Source organism: Thunnus maccoyii, chromosome 4 (assembly GCF_910596095.1).
Source record: "Thunnus maccoyii chromosome 4, fThuMac1.1, whole genome shotgun sequence".
NCBI lineage: Eukaryota > Metazoa > Chordata > Actinopteri > Scombriformes > Scombridae > Thunnus > Thunnus maccoyii.
This window is the reverse complement of record NC_056536.1, coordinates 4,355,389-4,374,904: the sequence shown is the minus strand read 5'-3', so window position 1 is coordinate 4,374,904 and position 19,516 is coordinate 4,355,389. Positions and strand designations below refer to the sequence as shown.

General features: G+C 39.7%; 1 long non-coding RNA gene across 2 annotated transcripts; it reads right to left on the bottom strand.

Moving 5' to 3' along the window:
- Positions 1 to 263: 263 nt before the first annotated feature.
- On the bottom strand, positions 264 to 12,754 carry LOC121895085. Of its 2 annotated transcripts, XR_006095669.1 has the most exons (5): positions 4,178 to 4,676; positions 3,834 to 3,967; positions 2,802 to 3,050; positions 1,597 to 1,849; positions 264 to 1,505 (listed from the first exon to the last, which is right to left on the bottom strand). It is a non-coding gene; the product is annotated as an uncharacterized LOC121895085 (long non-coding RNA). The 2 variants fall into 2 exon arrangements; XR_006095670.1 differs by lacking the exons at positions 3,834 to 3,967; positions 4,178 to 4,676 and adding an exon at positions 12,677 to 12,754.
- Between the last annotated feature and the right edge of the window lie 6,762 nt (positions 12,755 to 19,516).

Genomic DNA, 19,516 nt, shown 5'->3' with positions numbered 1-19,516 from the left:
TTTTTTAAATTGTTAAATGGAATATAATTTGTCTTGGGTTGTAATCATTGTCCTTACTCATAGCTGCTGTGAAAAAAAAGTTAGTCCAAATCTACATAGTCTCATCTGTTAACCATAATACATACATTTGTGCATTCAGAAAGGAGTTTTAAATTAATCATGTGAATGTGATGGCCTGTCTGTCCTGGCATCCAAGGGTTGTAATATGAACAATATGTTAAAGAGATTTTCTAAACATAAAGAATGCCATAAGTTTAATTAAAGAAAACTTGCAAGTTGCTGTGGGATAATTGTTTTGAATGAAAAAAACATTATTTTAAATGCTCAACAAAAAACTCAATTTTCATTCTAGAAGGAGAATGTGCCCCCTTGACCTTGGAGAATGTGCTGGAATTTGCATCTGGGTCCTCTACTATACCTCCCAATGGCTTTCTCCTTCAGCCCACAATTGAAATTCTTCCAGAATAGTCGGGCAAGATTTTTCCAGAAGCAAACACATGTAACATTCTTTTAAGATTGCCAGTCCACAAAGACTTTGACTCATTCAAAGCACAAATGTGCAGTGCTCTTCTTTGGGCACCAACTGTTGGTGTAGCTTAGACAGCCACCAGTTTCATTGTGCAAGTTTTAAAGAAATGTTGAGGTTTCTCATTTTCACTATTTCATAGTGCACTGATCTAAATGTGTTGAATTTAAGATTTTAAGTAATATTTAAGAGGTGTTGAATGTTGACACAAATTAATTCTTTCAGTCATTTTATTGCATTGTATTACGCTAATGTGTAATATGAACAGGAATGCAGGTTGTTGGGAACTACCAAATCACTACAACCATGCTGAATGTACAGACCAGGCAAATAGACTTTTTTTGGCCACAGCAGTGCAATAAGATGTAAACAAAACTCACTTATTATCACCTTATAACGACACGTTGAACATGATAGCAAGCAGCTGCTTATTTACATATTCAGCAGACACAAAACAATATCATTATCCAATTGTAGTGGTATTTCTCTTCACGTGATGAATGCCTGTTCAATATTCACTCTCCATTTGTTTTGGTCTTCCCAAAATAATATCTGGTTTGATAACTTTGTCTGCTGTTCAATGATTGGCAGGTAGTTTACAATGGATTTTTTTTCTCCTAACACAAGTGGTTAGATGCTGAAATGCTCGGTAGAGGTGAGGGGAACTGCAGTCTTTTTTTTGTAAAATCCTCACTATCAGTGACCACTTTCACAAATATTAATCATATCAGCTGTTAACTACAATTCAATCACCAGTACTTTTATCTGTATGACAAATCATACATGATCCAGCATTTCTCGAAAAATGCTTACTGTCTCAATTTAAGTTTGTATTGTCTCTGGCAATGGTACAGTTGGATTTCGCAGTGTTGCCATTTCTGCCACAGATAGGGCACGGGACAGCTCCAACTCAGGAATGCGAACTCCGTCTGTCACAGGTCTCTGCAACCCTCTCCACAACTCTGCATTCGTCATCTGCCTGGAATTTAAATGTTTATTAGGTGTAAAAGTGATACATTTATTTCTGGTAAGGTTACATATTTTGGCACTACATTGATTAAAAAAATCACCTGACAAAAGTTTGTCCTGTTCCCATCTCTTGCTTTGCTCAACATCAGCTGCAGCGGGGACTGGTTTCTGGCTGATCTTAAGGAGTGGTGGTGCTCTCCATGCTCTCTGGAATTGTTGCAGATGTGACTGGATGTGGCATGTAACATCTATGCAAAGCATAGAGGTCTGTCTCCTTGCCTGGATTAAGCCACCCTTCAGCTTCCAGGTGAAGAAAAATGGTATAGAGGTATAGTGGTATACATCCCTCCACAGCTGTTCAAAAAATAAAACAAAACAAAACAACAGCTAGTCAAAAACACTAGCGGGTCCATTTCACCATTCATTTGTCATTGCCATCTTTTCATTGACACACTGCTGATAAGTACTAAAAACTATTGGGATATATAATTTTTCATTGTATATAAAATTAAAACATATGCCAGATGATGACCCAACAAAACACACTATTCACATTACCAGGCATTGTCTGCATCTTTACCAAACTTGATGACTAGATGTGCAGTGCATGCTTAAATGCTATTCACAGCAATATATATTCATTTTTCAGATTGAAAATTTTGCTTTAAAGAGGCCAGAAATGGATACAACTGACGATGACTACTGTTCCTCTATTTATGCGGGAAGATAAACACAGATGACATTATGAATTCAAATAACTCCCAACTGTTGTTCATTATATATATATTTATACAAATGACCTATAAGGTAATTAAGACAAACACAGCCATCGTGTGAAGGTAAAGCTACACAGATGCTCCTTGATGGACCTCCACTTTCAGTTCAAAATGAATGTGTGTGTTAAAAGTAAAACAACTTAACCTATATTAATTACATTTATCTCATCCCAAGTCTGTTTGCTTTGTGAGAGGGCAGGAATACAAGGAATAACTTGTATAACTGATAACCCCCAGGGCAGACAGAAAGAATTTTAAATAGGCTGTCTCAAATATTTTAACTCCAAGTATTAGAAAGTAATGTGGTAATGTCTGGACTCATTAGACTATATGCTAAGAGAATAGAAGCCTTTTATAATAATAATTATCATTTTTCCAAGTGTCATTTTAAAACCGAATGTACTTTTATTTTTATTGATTTGTGTAATTTATGTAATTAACAAGTAAATGTCTGCAAAGAAAATGCAATACTGTAATGCAAATATCTAGAAACTCAACTTATCAAATTACTTCATCGGTGTGTCAAGCACCTCTGATTGTAGACACTTCTTCCTGCAATGTGAGAGTTCCTATTGAGTCCACGTCTGGTCGCCATGAAGCGTGCCACCAGAATGTTTTCCCCTCCCTTATCTGGGCAGACTGTGGAAGGGAAACTATACTGTTGTACTGCAGACAGGCAACTATCCAGGACAGTCTGGGCTCTGTTGTTGGTCGCTGCAGTCAGGTAAAGGATGAGCTGTGAAAACCCATCAATACCACCATGCACAACCACTCTCCATCTGCATATATGAAAAAGAAGGTCGTTTAAACCACTTTCTGGAAGAGGTAGCATTGAAACACCCATGATAGTGTGGCAAATGTGTGTGGCAAAGTACAAAATTTTAGATTAAGACCATAACTAATCAAGGAAGTTGAAGGAAATGTCATCCCCCAGGAATGATGCAGATCACCTTTAGATAAAAAGTATGCAGAACACCCCTCATATAAATACAGTGTGAATGAAGTTGTTGCTCTTAAGTAGTCAGAAACAAGTGAGATTCCTGAATTGTTAGAGAGTCCATACTACACATTCACCCACACCCTCCTACCAAAATACACCATTATCTATAGTCAACTCACTGCCATAAACAGAAGTTGTGAAAGCATTGCAACTGTTCTACCGTATAAGCTTATGGTTGCCATCAATATGCCAAATGCTGTTGAGAGCTACAGAGTAACATCTTCGCTTTAAGATTCGTAGTGACAGCCTGCGCATCACTACCCCTTGAGGATCCGCATGTCCTAATGATGCCAACACATGTCCGTTTATGAAAGGAGAGTTACATTAATACATGATGTGGCATACATTGTCCACAAGTTTATCATAAATACAGTTATATATGTTACTTTTACAGTTCATATAAATTATGAGGATAGGCTATTTAAAGGCATTCTGACTTCAAGATTATTAGCTATGATCTATAACAAGATTAAAAGGACAATGTTTTTTGTTGAAAGAAATGTGTTGATCACTCTGCTGTCTGTGTTCAATTACATTGTACAAATGAGTCAAGTGCTCATACTTTTGACAAAAAGTTTCCTTGATCTTAAGTGACCCAATATCATCTTGTAGCCAGTGCTGGGGTATTGGTGATGAATGTCAGACACAGTCACATCCAACTCCTTGTCACTGATATTGCTGTTCAAGTCATCTCGTCTGAGTAAACACAAAGTCGCAGCTATTAGAACCAAAGTTGAAAAAAAGGTGAATAAACAATATTTAAATTTAAATTTCTGCGGAAACTATTTTGTCATAGTATCTTTCCTCCGTCAGTGAAAATGATATTTTCTAAGAACAACTTGCATGGGCTGACAGTTAGTGCTAGGTGTTGTTAGCCTTACCTAGCTAAACAGCTAGGTTTCTTACCTTGATCCCCACTGGGCCATTCTGTGATGGAGAGTTTTCAAAGACACATCGAAATGTCTCGCTATCTCCCTGCATGGGATTCCAAGGGAGATCTGCAGCTGTAACTGGTCTCTTTGTATGTCCAGACAGGGCAGAATCACTGAAATGTTACCCTTTCGGCAAATTAAATGCTCCACTTCATTAAATTTAGCCCGAATAGCGTCTTCTAAATGCCACTGGTTGGATGCTTCCAAGTTTTCCCTTAGCTGAAGCACCCTCGTCATTCTTCCTCTACCACCTTCTCATTCCCACATCCATGTCATACCTCAGCATATGACATGCCAAGTGATAGCGAATCGGAGAGCTTGTTACATGGCTAATTTGCACTGTTTTACCCTTACCAGTGCAAGACCCAGAGTGTCACGAAAAGGCTAAGTGGAGTGGTTAAATGGAGAAGCTAAATGACTCAGCAAATCAATTAGCTAATAGGATAAGGAAAATATAAGGGAATTGCCCTTTCAAATACCTGATTGCTCTATTCTTAATTCAGTTTGCAAATTCAGTTATTTATTTGTTTTTAAAACTGCATTTTCAAATTGATTTTGAAATTCCATCATTTATTTAGGAATTCATTAATGTGTTTTTAATGATGTATTTATTAACTGTTTTAAAATTGTTTTTATAAATCCTTTTTTAATTTGAACAATTTATTGATGGATAATTATTTAATTTGTTAATTATTTTTATAGTTCCTGTTTTTATTCATGGATTTATTAATGGCTTTGTAAACCAATTTATTAACTCCTGTTTTTATTGTACAATTAGTTATTAATTAAAGAAATGCTTTATCACAATTTCTGTTACCCTTGTGGTCCTTCATAGATATCTGCTTTAGACTGTTCAAAATACTGTACACTCACAGACTTGCAGCAAAACCGAGTATTGATGATCATACATGCATGAACAATTCATGCGCATCACATGCTCGAGGATGTAACACACAGCTGAGCGCTGTTAACGTCACAAACATTGCACAGTTGAGGACTTGGTTACAAAGCTGACTGTGGTTAATTCAAAAGTATTGTGAGCAGTTGTGGCACTCCTATAGACACTGGAGATATACACATTCTCCTGACTGTGAAAAGAACTGGGTGTATCAAAAGAGTTCCAGTCTGTAAACCAGTGTTTTGTACATGTTTGATGGTATTCAAGAACTTCAGGTTAAAGGTAATGATGTTGAGGACAACATCTCATTTTGAAGGGTAGTGTGTAACAGATGGAATAATGTACATTACCAGCATTTTCATGTCACATTTTATCTTATGTTTAAAATGTTGTTGTCAGCTGCAGCAGTTAGAGAATAGCGGATTTTGTGTTTCCTTATGTTTTATGTTGATGATATCACCCTAACACTGGCAGTACTAATAGTAGTTGTATTCACCAGAGGGCTCCAGACAAAAATATCACCCCTTTTCAGGTATGAGTCCTTTCGTAGAAACATTTTATATTCACGGGTTTGTTGAATGTGTGTGAAGTGTTCAGAAAAATATCAATATTGCAGTATGTCCACTTATTGTAGAGTAATTAAGTAATTAATTAAGTTAAGCTCTGTCATCGATGGAGTTAGTGTAACCACTTCAGTATGGATGAGCTGAGTTATCATATTTTGTTTTGTTAGTTTTGTTTAACTGTAGTATGCTTTGATTAACTTCAGCCATTACAGAGCTGACCAGAGGAAAGTTTGTGTCCATGTATTTTTCAGAGAAATACCCTTTTCAGGACTTTTACAAGAACATCCAAGCGAATCCCAGACAGGACCCCAGGTGCAGGCTGTGCAAAGATGCTCCTGAGACAGTTCAGCACATTATAGCGGGGTGTAAGATGCAGGCAGGAACAGCGTACATGGAATGCCATGACCAAGTGGCTAGCATAGTGCACAGGAACATCTGCACTGAGTATGGGCTGGAAGTCCCAAGGTCTGAATGGAAGACACCTCCTAAGGTGGTTGAGAATGACCAAGCTAAGATCCTGTGGGACTTCCAGATCCAGTCTGACAAATTGGTGATGGCTAATGTGGCCGTATGATGTAGTGGCTCTCCATGCCACTACATAAAAATCATTTGCGCCCTTTTTGTAGAGGCTGTAGAGGTGCGTGGCTTAGCACTGGCCACCACCCCCTAAATACGGCTGCTGCTTCGGTATTTTCTCAGTTATTGCTGTTTCAGCTATTGTTTCACCGCTGCTGCTTCGCAGCTGATGCCTTGCGGGTGAGCTGTCCTGCTGACTGAGCTGCATGGTAACTCCTGCGTACAGCTCTGGCCACTCAGTCTGTAATCCTTTTTAAATAGGTCGTTTTTCTTATTGTTTGCGTGTATTTTCTTTTACTGACATAATTATTCCCTTTACTTAGTTAGTTTATTCTTTTTTTTTGATTTGTGTTAAGAATTGAAACAATTTGGGTTATTTTGGTGTTTCAATATTCTGTAAATATTAATTTGGGGCCTATGTAGTTGTTTTAGATTGTATTGTCACCACCAGGGCTTTTGTACCATTGTTGTTTGCTGTATATTAATTTTCTTTTCTTTTACTTCATAGGTGCTGGGGACCCAATCAGCAGTCCACTCCCCCGGTGGTGGGTTTCCTTCGCACTCCCAATTTTGTTTGCTGGTTTGCTGTGTCACAGGTGGTTTTTCTTCTGTTGTGAATTCGCCTGCCTTGGTTTGATCCCTGCTGCCTTGGTAAGCCCCAACCCTTTCTTCCCTTTTTGGTTCGCCTTCCTGTGCCAATAATTCTTGGGTTATGCCCTGGTGGCTGACATTTTTAGGTAATTACCATTTTTTTGTTTCTTTTTCTCATATTTTGTTTAATAAGTTATTTTTAGTTGAACACGTCCTCTGCCCAAGTGGAATTTATTATCCCAAGCGACAGCAACATCAGGAAGAAGGAACATGAGAAGCTTGAAAAATACCAAGGGCTGAAAGAGGAGCTAGAAAAGATGTGGGGAGTAAAAGCAACAGTGGTGCCAGTGATAATCGGAGCACTGGGGGCTGTGACCCACAAACTGGGAGAGTGGCTCCAGCAGATTCCAGGTACGACACCTGAGGTCTCTGTCCAGAAGAGCCCAGTCCTAGGTAACAGCTAAGATACTGCGCAGAATCCTCAAACTCCCAGGCCTATGGTAGAGGACCCGAGTTTGAGGAAGACACACCACCCCCCATGGGGAGGAGGTGGTGTGTTTTATATATATATATATATATATATATATATTTATACATAATATTTCAGTTGAAAATTTATGGCATAACGTTATTCATTGCCAGTGTCATTGTTAGGCAGTGGTACAGTAAATCACCAGCAGGCATCAGTGTTGCTACATGAGCAGTGTATGTGCAGGGGGAGTCACAGGGAAATCTTGCTTGACCAAATCAGATAATGAGAATCTCTGTGTACAGCATAGAGGCAGAAAATGCTGTGTAGCGATTGTCAACTTAAAGTGATATTTGTGCATTCTGCAGGCAAGCTAGTGAAGTTATTTAGGTGCTCTGGGCAAGGACCAAGTTTACACTGTACTTCTGTGGCACTGTGTTGGGTTCTGTCAGTGTTTATTAGCAACTGTCTACGGTTAGCCAGTTAACAGCTAATGTAAGGCTTATGCCTGCCATTGTAGCGGTCAGAGTGCAGGGCAGGAGCCTGGACAAGGAGCCCTCATGTGAGGAAGCCACTGTCGCTCCTGTTAGTATTTTGTATGACTGTTTATTAAGAAATATGGTGTTATGCTGAGCCAAGACTGTTTTTTTTTATTTGTTTGAGAGGTGGTGTAATCTTTTATTTTTATGACTTTGCGGTATTTTATTATTGTTTATTTTGAGAAAAATCAGAAAATCTCTTTGTACAAGATAGAGGCAGTGATGTAGCGATTGTCAACTTAAAGTGATTTGTGCATTCTGCAGATCCTCATTAAATGTGTGGCACCGGATTGATCCATGTGACATAATTCTGTGCACCACTACATGGACAGTCCATCTCATCTAAGGCTTGGAACTTATTGTTCAGCTGTAGAGCCACTGGGGATGGTGACCAAATGGAATGTTTACCATGGCCTTTGTTGTTCCTGACCAGGACCCATAGCTCCAGGAGGCAGGGAGTGGAGCAGGGTTGGGACATGGGTTTAGCTCCAAGGATCAACCACACCATCACCACCACCACCATCCTTTAAAGCCAGGACATCAGCCAAAGGAATCGGCTTGCCTTCTACACCATGATTAACTAATCCCTTTTCTTGAGTTCCACCTTCAGCCCTCTTGTTGTCTTTCAGCTGTGAGTATTTATGCAGGCATTTTCCACACACAGCCATGATTTTAGTTGTTTACGTTGGTTGGCTAGATTAACCACAGGTTAAAGACAAACAAATCTAGCCAAGCTAGTCTGATCTGGGCACTGCCAGCAAATCACCTGTAGATAGTCCAGAATACACAATAATCCCAATAGTCTCTATAAAAACTGCGTAACTTACTGTGATAGCCATTTTTACCAAGGTCCAAGGTCCATAGGCAGCAGGAATCAGGAGTTATATTTACAGGTAAGTTACTTGCGCAGCTGAAATCCCCGCACTGTTCCCAGGGGTAAGGTCTTTCCTCATACAGATGGTGATCCACAGCCAGCCTTCCCGGTCAGGACTTCCCACGTCAAAACTCAGTGTTTCTCTGATGCAGTTTTGTGGACAGAAGACATGCGGCTGGGAGCCAAGCTGCCAGCTGCAGTCATGTTGTCACCGCATGAAAAACAACTTAAGATCCACATCCAATGACTAAAATCCTTCATCTGGTTAAAATATTCAATTAAAAACAACCAAGATCCACAAAGTGTATGGCAAAAATATGCCCTAAAACTGGATAAAAAGTCAGCCAGTGAGGTAACCACACAACAATCGTTGCATGGTGAAAATTATGTCACTTGCATAACATGAAATTTTCATTAAAATTTCTACACTGCAATGAATCGAGATACTATGCCAATATTGAATGAAAAGGATTTTGCCTTTCCTGCAAAATGTTGCACTTTCTGCACATGGTAATGTTTTGTAATTTTCAGATTTCACTGGATGTGTAATTTTCCTTTACATTACTTTTTTTTTGAGTTTTAGGAGGTCATCCAGTCAGAATTATATTCAGTCTAATCAAGTCAGGCAGGCTTCCATATTGTTGCAGGTCTTCGTGGTGTTTGTCAGTAGGGATGCACAATATTATCGGCATGTCATCGGTATCGGCCGATAAAAGCTCTAAAGTGAAACATCGGCATCTGCGAATTCTGCCGATTATGAGAAGCCGATATGTAGCCTTCTCCTCCGCCGCCTGACTGCGCTTCCCTCGATGGACTCTGTCACCCCGATGGGCCCGGTGCTTCCTCCACTTCACTCAGCTGCCCGTCAGACCTGCTGCTTCTTCCCACTTTAACCTTTGGGGTTACTACCAACAAATGGGCTCATCGTGCACCTCCTCAAATGATCCACCCTGGATGATCACCACTGGCCAACCTCTCATCAGCTCCCTCTCTGACTTCACCCCAGTATCAGAACACACCATCTCAGAACACATCCATAAAGCCAAAACCACCTCCTGTCAGCTCAATCCTCTTCCCACCTCCCTTGTCAAAGCCTGTCTGCCATCCATCTGCCCCATGATCACCAACATAATTAACTCCTCCCTTACCACTGGTACTGTACCTCCCACTCTCAAACTGGCTGCTATCACACCCATCCTGAAAAAACCCGGTCCTGAACCAGCTGACTTTAACCATTACTAGCCCATTTCCAACCTCCTCTTCATCGCCAAAACACTTGAAAGGGTGGTTGCCACACAATTACAGTCCCACCTCGACACAAACAACCTCCATGAACCCTTCCTATCCGGCTTCTGTCCAAAACATAGCACTGAAACAATCCTGGTCAAAATCACCAACGACTTCCTCCGTGCAGCTGACTCAGTACTACTTACCATTCTCATTCTCCTCCACCTCAGCACAGCATTCAACACCATCTCCCACCCACTGCTCCTAGACCATCTGGCTGGCATTGGGATCACTGGTGCTGCACTCTCCTGGTTCACATCATACCTCACGGCCAATTTGTGCAATTAAAGAACCACAAGTCTGGGTGTTTGGGTGTTTCACTGGGTGACCCCCAGGGGTCAGTCTTGGGTCCACATCTTTTCATCATTTACCTCCTCCCCCTAGGCACTCTCCTCCGTCACCATGGGGTCCCTTTTCATTGTTATGCCGATGACACACAGGTCTACATCTCCTCCAAACCCACCACTGCCACCGCCCCCCCATCTCCCTCATCACCTGCCTTGATGACATCCGGAGCTAGATGAGCAGGAACTTCCTGAAACTGAACGGCAATAAAACCGAGGCCCTGCTCATCGACTCCAAATCCACCCTCACCAAATCCCAACTCACCCCAGCTCCACCCATCATCGTCAATGGATTCCCTGTACCCTTTGCCCCACAAGTCAAGAGCATCAGCGTCATTCTGGACAGCACCCTCTAATTTGCACCCCATATTCAAAACATCACCCTGACTGCATTCTTCCACCTTCGCAATATGTCTTGACTCTGCCCATCGCTGTCCCAATCCAGCACCGAAATCCTGGTTCACTCAGTTGTCACATACCGCATTGACCACTGCAACGCCATCCTCACTGGACTCCCCACCAAACTCATCAACATACTGCAAATGATTCAGAACTCGGCCGCCCAGATCATCACCTGTACCAAATCATCCGACCACATCACCCCTGTTCTCATCCAACTTCACTGGCTCCCTGTACAATACCACATTCACTACAAAAACCTCCTCCTCACCTATAAAGCTCTCCACAACCTAGCCCCTACTTACCTCTGCGACCTCCTTCATGAATACACTCCCTCCCACACCCTCCACTCAACCTCTGCTGGACTCTTATCCATCCCCATGTCACACCTCAGTACCATGGATGCCCGAGCCTTCAGCTGCTCAGCACCCAGGCTCTGGAACTCTCTCCCCCCACATATAAGACAGTCAGATTCCATCACCTCATTTAAGTCCCACCTTAAAACTCACCTGTTCAAACCGGCATACTCTCTATAACTGGACAATGTGCACCTTACCTGTTTTTATGCTGATGTTTTGTTTTAATTGATGTTTTTTTTTTTTAAGTTTTTTTTTTTAAATTCTTTTATACTTCTATTTCTTGTAAGGTGACCTTGGGTGACTTGAAAGGTGCCTCCAAATAAAATGTATTATTATTTATTATTAAAAGACAACAACTAACAATCTGCATTTCGTGTTTCCTGAATTGAAAAATTATAGTTTTACACGAAGGTCAGTGTACAAACATATGAGTATTTCAGTGTGTCACAGACAATGAAGCCATTTGAAATAATTAAGACATTTTAAATGAGTTGCAGCAATGTCATCCAACATCACCAGTACTACCCCTTCATTAATATGACTTACTGCCAATTCTGAGTTTGGCAGTGCAGTTGTTTATTCTAAATAGAAATGGGCTCTTAGGAGTCTAAGTGGAAATTCACAGCTAAGGTGTAAAGGCACATTATTAGATTTCCTGATGCTACAATGCTATACATTCAGATACTTTTAATTAATCAATTAATTTAATTACTTTGGTTCATACTAAAATATCTCAACAACTATTGGATTGGTGATCGCTTGACTTTTCCTCTAGCATCACTGAGGAGTGAAATATCTTGACATCTATTGAATGGATTGCTATGACATTTGGTACAGACCGTTCACATTATACCTCCTCTACATCAGCATGGTTATGAATATATTAGAATGCTGACAATAGCATTTAGCATAAAGCACCCCTGTGGCTAAACAAAGCCTCACAGAGCTGCTAATGTAGCTGTAGACTCTTAGTCTTGTTAAACTTAATTTGCATAAAATACCAAAAATGTTATGACACTTAGTTGGCATACTGGATGATGGTGTCCGCAAAAAAGTTGCTATAGTGTCTACAACTTGGCCTGCAAGCTACAACTACAGAAGCGTGCTACTAGCATACTAAGCTAATACTGCATGTTAGTAAGCTGATACTGCATCTCCCTTGCCAACTACCTGTCACTCAAATATGCAACATTGAATATTAATTAGACACTCTGGCCTGCACCCTCAGTGGCTGGGAAACAAATGGGACTTTTTTTTTCTCCATGAACTTTTCCGATACAGAAAAACCATAATGCAACACAAGACAAAAGCAGCTAATACAAATAAAAAGGGCAAAACCCCCCCCAAAAAACCAATAAAAATAAAAATGTACAAGTAAAATAAAAAACAACAGATTTTTACAATAAAAACAGCAGTGTTTGGGCAGTATGTTACTTTTTTCAGTAGTGTAAGGGAGTAGTAGAGTAGTGTAAGGGATTACAATTTCAAATTCACTACTTATATTACAGTTACTAATCCAAGTAATGCTCTGTTACTTTTATACTTGAGGGTTGGCACACTCGCTGTCTTACCGGATTAATGGATGGTTGATATCAGTGTGGTCTCTGCGTTGAGCAGACAGATTGCTCTGGAGCAGGAGAAATGCGATGACATGTGTACTTAGCTGGCTTAGTAATGTTTGCCACGGGTACGCCTACATTCAGGAGTCACCTGATGCTAGTTTAGTTCAGAATTGGAAGGTGTGTGAATCATGCAGTTGGGGTCTGCACTGCTGGAGTGCTGTGTGCAGTTAACGAGGCTACGCTAACACTAGCTGTTGGATGGTCAGTAAATCCTTCCAAATTGTGTCCTGCCCACTTGCTAAAACACAAATGTCTCATTTTCTACATGTGTTAAATGAGATGCAGTGTGTGGGTGTGGAGGACTTTGTGTTGTTTAAAAGGGCAATTTTGATGGATCTGACGGCTGAGTAGTGAAAGTAAAATAACGAGTAATATAACACATTATTTTTGCTGCTGAGTAATAAGTAATGTAATAAAAGCTGCAAGCAGCGATGAACGGGCCCTCGCACCTCCATGCACGTTGGGCCACGATGCAATCGAAGGTCTTCTGTCATGGGCATGTAGATGTCTTCAGACCCGGGCTGTTTTCAGACAATGCGAGAAGGAGATAAACATCACTTCCTTTGTCCACTGTTTTGCCTGCTGCTGGGGCTGCTTCGCTGATTTCTTAGGGGGCACTATTCAGCCAGTTTGTATTACTGACGGAATATTGTCATGTAGACATGTTCAGGCTGGGACTCTTATCAAACATGTAAAGTTTGGTGCAGACTGGAGCATGTACAATAAAGTTATAACAACTTCCTCTGTCATGGCGAAGCATCAAATCTCAATGGTGTGAGGATGAGAATTTTCTGCAGGGTGAGACATGTCTGTCTTGCTCACACCTGTGGCATCAAAATTATGCAAGTTTTGGGCCCATTCACTTGAATTTCAATTAGTAAACAAAACTCTTGATGAGTTTGTGTGTAAAACAAATTAATTTCCTAATTTTCATCAAGTTTATTTTTAGAAAAGTAAAGACTTAATCCACATGACCTGGTCAAAGTTTGATTGAAATGTGTACTGTCAAGTATGTAGAGACAATAAGTAACTGCAGCTGGACACAGAAAAATACTCTGCTCTGCTAGGTGCTTGGGACCTAGTTAAGGAAAAACTGCAGTACAGAGCTACAAATTTTAGTTTTGATTTTATATTTCTGGAGCACTTTATCACTGAACTGTCACTCTCACTCAATGAGCATTCAACCATTTGTTTGACACAAAGTTCATGCCTAGAGATTGCCTCCCCATTGGTTTACATTGTAAGGTGTGATGTGGCACTACAACTTTCAGGGCTTACAATATCTAAACCGATGGAGTTATTACAAAGTGTTTAACAGCTTTTGTTCAGCACAGTGTCATAAGTCATGTCTTCAAGTTTGAAGCCGATACCATTAACGCCCTAGGAGGGGATAGCGTTTCTTGGGGGTCCAAAATTGGCGCAAAGTCGTACTTTGATATTGCGGACTTCCTGTTGGATTTAGGTCAGGGGTGTCTGTGTATGATTTGTAAGTGTTGATGAGACGAATAATAGTTTTGGTTTGATCTCTCTACGTCATTCCTACGGGCCATGGCAGCCATATTAGATACATAGGTGGCGCTATAGAGCACATTTTGGCACTTTGGGGGATAATTTTTACATTTTATCAAATTTTTCACCAGACCTGATGTGTGTGCCAAATTTGGTGAGTTTTTGAGCATGTTTAGGGGATCAAATTAAGGGTTGAATTGGCATAATAATAAAGAAAGAAGAAGAAGACGAAAAAGAAACAAACAAACACACAAAATACAATAGGATCTTCGCCCCTTTGGGACTCAGGCCCTAATTACTTTTACAATGACTAATCTGTAATCAGCAATTAGTTACAATTTTTAAGTAACTTGCCCAGCACTGAAAAACAGGAGGGATATTTCCCTCATATTACGTTTCCTTCTTTGTATAAATTTAAAATTTAGGCCAAACGTACATGTATATGTACACATACATATATATATATATATATATATATATATATATATATATATATCCAATGTCCAATGGTGGACAACAATAAAAACAATAAAGTCTGCCACTGCAAGTCCATATTCTTGTTCAGATATGCACCTGTAGACACCTATCTTTAAAAAGCTTTATTCTTTCTTTCTTTCACAAGATTGTCATTGTGGTTTTAATTTAGCTTGAAAATGTACAAGGTCACTGGCTGCTTCACAGTGGCTGTGAATAACAATATGAGCTGGGTCCCTGAGTCTGTTTGTGTTTTGATTTGCATTTTGCTACTTAACCAATTGGTATGGTCATTGACCTCTGAGAGCATCTGCTTCCTCTGGCTCCAGCTCCTCAGTGTGGACACATAATGTGAGCTAATTCCTGTTTACGGACAGAGGCCCCCCACCCACAGTTTGGTCTCCTTGTTCATGAGGTGCTCAGGGACTGGCAGTTGGTCCAGCTAGTCCGGCACAATTAGGGTTAAAGCCAAATTGAAAGTCGATGTCTTCCTACGGTAAGGTATTACCCAAAGTCATAGTCTTTCTTCTCCAGTGGTAGTAATTAAAAATACAATCACACATCTTACTCTTTTTGTCACTCCTCCGTCTTTTCTTTTTTTTTTTTTTTTTTGCTTCCTCATCTTTGCCTTCTGGCCTCTCCCTTCTCTGTTTACATTTACTTTTTTCAATCTTGTAGCTGGCTTGGATGAGAGAGCTCTCTCTCCCAGATTAAAAAGTGTCTGCGGGATCTGTACACTGTATCCATTGCTTCTCCCCAGCCACCAGGTAATGCAGAAAAAGCATTCATCTCCGGGGCCATTTCACACGCCAGCTAAAGTAATGGTCCCCAGGGAACTTTAACCGCATCATAGGGAGGAGGAGGGGAAGGAGTAGTGAAACAGGAGGGGGAAAAAACAAGGGAATTTTTGGTGTTTGGTCTTGGTAGTAGCAGTTTGCCCCGATAGGACTGTTCTGTCAGAGAGACAGAGTTTGAAGGAGCTCATCGTTTTTTGTTCTACAACACAACCCTATTATTCTGTCTGCTCACCAAGCTGGATCAGATGAGTGTACAGACTCTAAAGTGCCCACACTGACAACACTGTGCGACTCACAAACACACAGATCAGCACACACACACATGCAGCACTGCAGGTACAGTGTGACTGGAAAGAGACAGTAAGGCATGTTGCAGGAATGCTTACACTCACTCTCACACACACACACACACACACACACACACACACACAGTGTTGGGCAGTAACTATTTACATGTAACAGCATTATGTAATTAAATTACAAAATAAATGTAATTGTTATCCGTCACAGTTACTGAGAATAAATATGCAATTGAATTACAGTTACTAATCAAAATGTTAGTGATTACAAAGGGGTTATATCTGAATATATTATTTTTGATAAAAAGCTTATATGTAAAATATAACATTCATTCTGTTGCTTTGCGTATTTTGTCATGCAGGAATGCCTTCATATGGCAAATTTCAATACAACGTGGGTCAGCAAAGCTGTTGGGACAAATTTGAGTGCATCACCATCAAACTGTCTCTACATCTAGACAGGCGTCATTCATTTGGCAGTATGTGCTTAAATGTTGAGCATTGTTTTTGATTGATTCTCTTGTTTGAATTTACACCGCCTCTCATTTGCCAATCAAATCAGTGTGCATTGCATTGCCTCAAAGTAACCTTCCCAACACTGAGCAGAAAGCCCAGTGTTTGTATTTGTATCTGTATTTGTTGAGGCAGCAAAATTATTTGTATTTGTATTTGTATTTGTATTTGAATAAAAGTGGAAAGAGGCTTAAAAATCCTGTTTTTGTTTTTATTACGCTTTTAATTTTAGAAAATTAAAGTGTTACAATAAGTGTTCATAAGTAAACTACCTTATGAAGGAAGTCCCCACACTGGGTCTTGAACTGGAGTCTCCCAGATCATAGACAACTGCACTGACTACTGAGCTAAACTTTACTCATCACCTCATTGCAGACAGACCTCTAACTAACAAATATTTTTTTAAATATTTGTATGAAACAAATATTCGTAAAAAACCCATTATTTGTGCTTTGCCGAATAATGTATTTGTATTCGGGCACACCCCTAGCACACACATATACACACATACACAGTAGGCAAACACTTCACTCACTGAGCGTTTGTGTATTCAGAAATTAAAGATGTAATCTAACTCAATATTGACTTTCAAACTGACACAACTTGACCAAGCTTGAATAAATGTCAGTATACTACATGTCATCATCATTTTCACAACAATAACATTTTCTTTTGAAATTCTTCTTTTGCATATATATATTATTAGTCAATATTGGAGTATTTTGTTTGTAGAAACACCAGAAAAACACAAAAATACTCCTAACATTACTATGACATGGGAGGCCAAAGAAGAAAGCCAATTCTAGTTAACTGGCTTGTCTTTTCATTTTTTACTTATAATAAAAAATTCTGTAAAAAGACAAACTCTATCAATTGTGCAAACCTACCAAGTTCTCCAAATTAAACAATGAAATATGTAGAATACTCTCTATATATTTTATATATTCTATATATAAAAGTTGGGTTGTATTTATTTGTAAAATCAGTTTATCTTTGTTCATGTTGCGTTATATTTGTTTGCTGATTAGAAAACACATTTTTGAGCACAATAATTCATTCACAAATTGTCATCGTCAATTTGTGGATCATGAAATACTCATGTGTCACCAATATTGACGCCAATTTCACTCTATTTCACTCTTCTTGTTCTCGGTTTGTTTTTTTTATCTACACTGCTCTCATGTTTTGTGTTAAACTTAAGCATTTGTCAGTGAGAGCTCTGAGAGAAATATAAAGCTTCAGTGTAAGCAAATGTAAAAAGTTGCTGAGAAGAATGAAAAAAGACAGAAAAAATGGGAATCAAAGGATGTGAAGAAGAGGGAAAAAAAGAAAAGATAAGGAGTAATGGGACTAATTGGAGCAATGGGACACTGGTGAAGAAGCCAAAGACGAAAAGTGAATAGTTTAAAGGTGTTTGTCTTTTTCCTTTGTTCTCTGTTTTACTTTTTTGAACATCATTAACATTCTAAAATTGTGTGTGTGCGTGTGTGTGTGTGTGTGTGTGTGCTTGATGTCTGCACTAGTGTCTCCAGTCTCTTCTGTGATCCCACGACAGATCACAAACACACACACAAGCGCAGACACACGCTTAGTCCCCGGAGCTCCTGAGAAGCGGAGATTGCCTCTTTAAGGTGGAAATCAATATCCTTTCTTTCCCCATCTCTGCTCTCTTCCTCCTGTCCTCTCAATTCCCGGGTCCTCTCTCTCCATCTCGCCGTGTCTCTCAGCCACTTCCTGCACAGATATATTTCCCTCACGTGAGACTCTTCATCAGATCTGAGCCATACACCAAGTGAACACCTCTCTTGCCCCGCCGTCTCTATGAGGGTCCCATCTCTCACACTATAACTTTCCATATATACCTAGCACCACCCTGGAGCTGAGGATTGGGGCATGGTGCAATTGGACTACTACTGGTGGCAAGTCAGTGTGGGGAGGGTGTGTGGGAGTTTGGGTGGGTGCTTGGTGGTGGAAGGCCTTGCACCCCTTTATTTGGCAGGGCTAAAAATACAGCAGGGAGATTTGGCAGGAGAGAGTGATAGAGAGGGGGACAGGCTTAAGGAGGTTGCAACTATAGTGCTGATTTCAGTGCGTGTCAACTTTGAAGGGCAAGACTTTCGAGAAGGTAGAGTTACACATGTGCTTTAAGACACATGTGCTTTTGAGATTGACTTCCATGTGATTAAGATACACATTATACATAGCTACTAATTTAAGGCAAAAATACCATAAAATACTAGTGGTGGAATGTAGCTTAGTACATTTACTTAAGTACTGTGGGCTACTTAAGTACAATTTTGAGGTACTTTACATTAGTATTTCTTTTTTATGCTACTTGATACGTCTACTCAGATGGGAATATTTTACTATTTACTCCATTACATTTATTTGATAGCTTTAGTCACTGGTTACATTTCAAATTTAAAGTTTACATGGAATACATGGTATATGATGAGCTTATAAATTACACTGCATTTTTAAAGATTAAATCAGTGCTTCCCAAACCTTTTGGCTTGTGACCCCTTTTACAAAAAGAAGTGTCTGATTGGAGCTTCTTGTCACATTTCACATGTCTGTGAATTGTTAGCAGTTTAATCAAAGAGACATTTCACCTCCAAACTTCTCACATAGTTTCAAATAAATGACCGTTTGAGGCCCAAAGAGTTAAAACTCTATTTCATAAAAAAGAAAAGATTTGTTATAATGCTCATGCTCACAATGACAATGTTAACATACTGATTTTTAGCAGGAAATGCTGACGATGTTCACCATCTTAGTTTAGCATGTTAGTATGCTAACATTTGCTAATTAGTATTAAAGACAAGTACAGCTGAGGCTGACAAAAATGTCAATAGTTTTGCAAGTATTTGGTCATAAGCCAAAATATTGGATCTATTGGAAATAAGAATTTTGACCTGATGATGGTGCTGCATGAAAGGAAAAGGGATCACAATCGTAAGTACAATTCATCCTGAGGACCACATGAATGTGTGTATTTCATGACAATCCATCCAATAGTTATCAAGATATTTCCCTAAAAAATAAAAATGTCGATCTCATGGTGGTGCTTGAGGAAAAGTCAGGGGATCAACAAAGTCATTAGGATTCATCCTCTGAGGACCATGAATATCTGTACAAAATTCTATGCCAGTCCATTCAATGGTTGTTGAGACATTTCAGACCGCACCAAACTGGTG